Below are 6000 nucleotides of genomic sequence, written 5' to 3' on the forward strand. Positions count from 1 at the left end.
TGCCTCTTGCTAACAGAGGTTCCAGAAAACGTTGAAGCTGCTTCGCCTTCACTGTGATTTGGAATATCCGAAAGTAGATCTTCGTTAGTGGATTAAGATTCCAGCATATAAATATTTCCAGCGGTCAAGAGGACTGGTTGAGGAAGTTCTTGGTACAAATATCAGCTTATGTAGCTTCTGGCCTGGCTATGATAGCACAAAGGTATGTAACGCTGTTCAGTGAACAAGGTCAAGAAATTTTCTTCCTTTTTCTTCTTTCCAGGAGGTATTTTGTGCACAGATCTGTATTTTGCTACATAACCTTGCGAAGGCCTGGTGATCATGGACACAGGGAACAATCAGGCAGGGGAGGAAAAATAACTGCCTGAGATTGGCTCTAGTAATAATGCCACTGAATGCATAATCATGGCTGGATGTGGCCTTTGTTCAAAAGAGATGGTGCCTGTGATTGAACTTTTTAATATTTTTTTTTTTAATCGTTTCTGCTTGAATTGCTCCCACATTTCCATTTCAATTATTTAAGCCTAGGAAAGCACAATGATAACTTTAGTTATTACGTGCAATTTTATTATGTTTCGTATTTTCATTCAAACTGTAATAATTACTTTCGTATCCATGGTGACAAAACATGCTAGCACAAACATGAAAAGACCTTGGTCTGGCAGCAGTTTCCTTACTGCGTCATCAGTTGCTCCTTTGAATTAAAGGTATATTTACCTCCAAATGATTGAAACAAACTGTGTGATTAGCTGTATAATTTTTAGTCTTTGAAAGTTCTCTGCAAGCTTTTATTTTTTTTTTTCAGGAAAATTTATTGAAGTAAAATGTTTTAACCACCTGCTAAACCTGTTTTCGAGATATACTATCTGTAAAATACTAGGCACTCTTCAGAGGTGTCCGCTTTCATCGCATCAAATAGTAACTACTGTTTTTGCAAAAGAAATTCTGTACTTATTCCTTGTGGAGCAGGGTTATGAGAAGATTCTCTGCTATCGTTATGAGATCAAAAGGGGCAATGCTGGTCCCTTTGCCTTTTGGCACCCTGTTTAGTTTTCTTTCCCGGGGAATACGTAGGCCTCATATTGCTCAGAACATCTCACTATTTTTTTTTTTTATTCTCATCTCTATATTGAATATTAAAGTAAAAATAGACTTTGTGCTATAACACAAAACAATGATATTTCCTCATTGGTTTATTTTTATTGCCCAAAAGGGACTTTGATCTCACAAGCTGAAAATGATAGGCGTGTTATATAGGTTGTAGGTTGCTCTCAGGCATATTTCAGTCTTTTGCCTTGTTCTCACTGAAGCATTTGTCAAGATAACAACTAACTTATGGCAAATGAACTGATTCTTTACAAATATTGTAGATGAGAAGCAACCATCTTTTTTTGCCTTTAGAAGGTTATTTTTTTCTGCACTGCTCATGGCTCTTTCTAGATCTCTGGTTTTTGCCTTGGTCGGTTGGGTTATGTTCATCGGTCTTGATGCACAAAGTAAGTAGCGTTATTTTTTTAAATGCTTGTGAGTCTATTCCTGCTTTTATTGAAATGGAATAAAATAAAATTTATTCATTTCACGTAAACTACAATCCTAGAAGTTTAAAATACATTGATCTATTGACTGATAAAGTAACTTCTAAACAAGCTATCTTCTTGGTGCCCTTGGAAGTGGTCTGTGGTCTTTCGGGGGCTCAGTGATCACAAGTGGAAAATCACTGCTCTTTTATGTACAGTGGGTTGTTTGGTTTTTTTTTTGTTTTTTTTTTTTTTTTTTTTTAGAAGTTCTCTTTGAGCTTTTTCAGGTTTGGTTATTTTGTATCTGCAGTGGACATTCAATAAAATAGGCTGAAGCTGAGTCTGAGGATGTATATTTTTGAAGCTAGGATCAGTTGAATTCATTGCTGCTGTTATTCTGCTAAATTAGATTGGAGTAGTTACCGTTTTTACATGTGGTATTTATTGCAGTGGTAAGGACCCCATTAAAAGTTCTCTTTAGTGTATTAAGGAGAGGGCTTCCAAAAAGTGAAAACTCTGCCATCCGTTAGCTGAATCTGGTGGTAGAAACAGTGTCTGTGTGCCTGAACTTGAGGTCTTAATATAATTTTGGTCCTTCAGCCTTCCTAGAGAATCCTGACAACAATGAAAATCCTTTGTTTCTGATAACTCCAGAGGATCGCCAGGAATGGCTGAGGGAAATTTTTTCTTTGGGGGGAAAAAAGCAAAAAGAGTTTTTACTTAATTATTGAATTTCCTTTATTCAACCGTGACATAACATTCCAGCCATTGCCAGGCTTAGTTTTTTGATCTTTTTCGGTAATCCAGAGTCCTGCTTTGCAAAGCAGGCTTTTGAATACTCAGAGGTGGAGGCAGTGAATTAAACCCATAGCCAGCAGCTGCTGACTGTAGAAGTATTCTCTAAGGTTTTGTTTAGTCACTTGTGTAGAAATCTGTCCACTGCTTACTTATAAATGAGATCCTATAGAGTGGTACAAATATGAAGGTATCTGCCTAGCCAGGCAAAAATAGCCCACTGCTCCTTTTAACAGCTATCACTTTGCATATACGCTAAATATGGTGAGGAGAAGAGTCTTAGCATTGGTGCAAACCCACCTAAGACCACAGAAGTTGCACAGGTACCCATAAGAGCGTAGACTGTACTGTGGCAGCTTTGCTAAGTAATTCTGGTCAGGGAAGGAGGAAAAAATCTGGTGGATTTCTGTCTGTATAGTTTGCAGATCTAGGATAAAAGTCTGTTGCTTTCTATCACACAGAGAAAATGTAGAGAGAGGTCACTGAGGTACAATAAATGACTTATGAAAGCCTCTTCACAGTAAAAAAAAGGTGTACTTCAAAAATGCCTATTCCTATAAAATTTTAAGGAGAATAAATTTCAGGTAAATCCGTCAATGTGCCCTTACCCTAATCTTCTGGATTCTTGCTAACATTTCAGTGGTAAATAGCTTTGTGTTTACACTTTTCTTGGGAGTAGAAAACATTCGCAAGGCCAGGGTACAAAAGGAGTTTCGGTTATGATTTCCACAAGTGTTTCAGCATGAAATTAATCAACAGTGATTCATTACTGTCAGGCAATAGAGCCCAAGTTTCAGTCCGGTCAGGGTACGAAGGGAGGGAGAATTCTGTAGCTAGACATTTTCTCACATCTTTTTTTGATAGCTGCATTTTAAGTTGCGAAGTCCTTCATTGTAGAATTTTTTTGGGCAAGGATGGATGTGGTCTAAGAAACTAATGTTAACCTTCCCCATGTAATGTTTTGTTTTAAACCCTGAAAATTATGTCAAGGTGCCACCATGATAAATGTCTTTCAGCTTAATTTGAACTGATGTGTGCATCTGGTTTTATATAGCATAAGCTTTTTTACCTTGTACTATTTCTGGAAATAGTCCCTCTGTGTTGTTTGTACGTGACTTTTCCTTTTCTTTTTAGAAACCACAAGTATAAATTGTGACACAACACCCCAACCACTCATGCTGTCAGGCTTTTTGGATGAATATACAGGTAAAGTCATTATTCTGTCTCAGAATTGTATGATTTGCTCCCTAATGCACATAGTACTTTAATGCTTCATATAGTCAGTGTATTTTATAATGAACCTGTATTTTTAATTGATTTACAATAGTCTTCATGCCTGGATGCAGCAGCTGCCTGCATGGCTTATACTGCTTAGTAGAATAAATAAATGTAAAAACCAAAATTCCCTGATCCAAGGATCTCACTGTCTGAATAGACAGAGCAGGCAAAGGGAAAGGAAACAAGTACAGAAGAATTTGTTGACAGTTCACCGTGTCGAGTCTGCCCACAAGAGCTGATCTTTTCCTTCCCCTATAGCAGAAGGAACCACTGCCACTGCAGCCCTGCTCTGCTTCCGGAGCTCTGCTTGGCTTCAGACTGGAGCCTCTCTAAAAGCCAATTTTTTGTTTTGTTGGGGCAGTAGGGAGAGCAGATTGGGTGCAGAGGAACGAGCAGGCTTGTAGTACAGGGAATTACAGGATCAATGTTGGCCATGCAATGCATTTGCATTTTCTATTCTAGTTTTCTTTGTTAGTGTAGCACACTGTTATTCTGATGATTCTTTAACTTGTTAACCCTTGACAGGGTTAACATTAATTTATCCCCACGTTTTCTATGCTTCCTTAGCCTAGCTGGCAAATGTGACTGTGCCTTGGAGACAAAATCCCACAGTGGGCGAAGTGCAGTGACTGCAAGAGAGCACAGTGCAGAAGAGTAGACAGTACCTTTTTTTGTTGGTTTTTTTTTTTTTTTTTATGTATTTACCTTGCAAATGCAGCACAGAGGATAACTCCATCCTCCTTTCGTCCCACCACTAACCAGAGAGGTTACTGTTGTTAGCTGAAGGCTAACAGGCTGTTGTCTGTGACTACACTGTCTGCTAGAAGCAGCCCCGCAGTCAGGATTTGACTTACCTAATGGATATACAGTGACCTCGCAATGCAAAGTGTTAGGTTATGGCCAAAGCATTCCCTTCAGGATATGTCATAACCCTTTAGGATCTCATGGAAGCGTGAGCCAGGCCCATGCTGACTGTCCACAGGTAATCGTCATTGCTTCTGACTTTCAGCAAGATACAGAAATCAGGTATGATACAGAGCAGTGGGTTTTTTTCCAGCCACTGTTGTAACATTTCTTTCAAAGCTATAAGGGTATAGCCACTGTGTCTGACTCTTGCATGGAGATAGAAAGGAAAGAATTACCTTTCACCCTGATTTCTCTCCATTTAATTTTTAAGCAGCTGTCAAGAAGTCTGGCCCTTTGTGCATGTCATATGACTTTACCTGCTGACCTATCTGTAATGAATAAGCAAGAGGAACAATCAGCTTCAGTTTTTCCAAGCACTTCCTTTTTGTTAGGCTCTCTCCACTGGATGGAACACTATTTCCTAGGCAGCTGCTTGATACTTCTTGTCTGAATGTATCCAGGTCTTGATGGAGGATTATCCAAATATCAGCAGGCAAAGATAGATTTTGCTTTCCTAGAATGTTTTCTTCCAACGGTTCAACACCGCAAACAATAGTGTAATACCACACAACGCTGTACCGCTGAGACACAGCCCAGTTGTTCTATGTATACTGCAATGTGACTGGACTTTCTCCTTACGTGCAATTATAGTCCAGTACCTTTGGGCTGGTAGCTGACAGCATTCCAGACACTCCCTGCTGTTGGAAGAAGGCAAGGTTCCCTTCCTTTGGGCACTTAGAGACCAAGACCAAGAGTCTGCATGTGGAGATTAGAGATGCAGCTGTTACAGAAAGGGTTTACTAGCCTGAATTAGTAGTGATGGAGTACAGAAATGATGGACTAAGAAAGAAACACAGCTAGCAAATTTCCTGAAGGTCATGGAAAATATTTGGGATGTTCAGGAAAGATTTTGGAGGAGAGAGAGGATTATGGGTTTGCAATCCAGATAATGTGTTCCATGAGAAGATGAATACTACTATTTCATAAACACAAATATCTTGATAATATGAATAAGGTAACTTCAATCTATCTAAGAAAATTGCCAGTAGCACCACGCTGTATGGTTTGAGGATACATGTCAAATGCATATTCAAACACAAATTTGGTGGTTAGCCAAGCAAGTAATACACTCACTACTGAAATGATAGTGAGTCTAATATGAATCATGATAATTACAAATAACAAGTTCTAATATTTTGAAGACAATAGTTCCTAAATGCATGGTTGTAGAAAACCACGTTCAAATTGATTCAAAGGTTGCATTGTTAAGTGTTTCGGTGTTCTGCACATATAGAAACAGATTAAAGGAAGGGGCCGTACACTTATGATTCTGTAACAAAGTCTGAATTTAAACCACCACAAGCCTGAATCCAGATTCACACTGGATTCTACCTACTTGGTAGATTCAACTAAGAGATATGGAATGCCCTCATGTTTGGAAAATACTGAAACTTGTCTCATGCAGCCCTGACTAGCTTCTCACTATTTCTGATTACATTCCCTG

The sequence above is a fragment of the Vanellus vanellus genome (genome assembly GCF_965231255.1).
Source record: "Vanellus vanellus genome assembly, chromosome: 3".
In the NCBI taxonomy this organism is placed as follows: Eukaryota; Metazoa; Chordata; class Aves; order Charadriiformes; family Charadriidae; genus Vanellus; species Vanellus vanellus.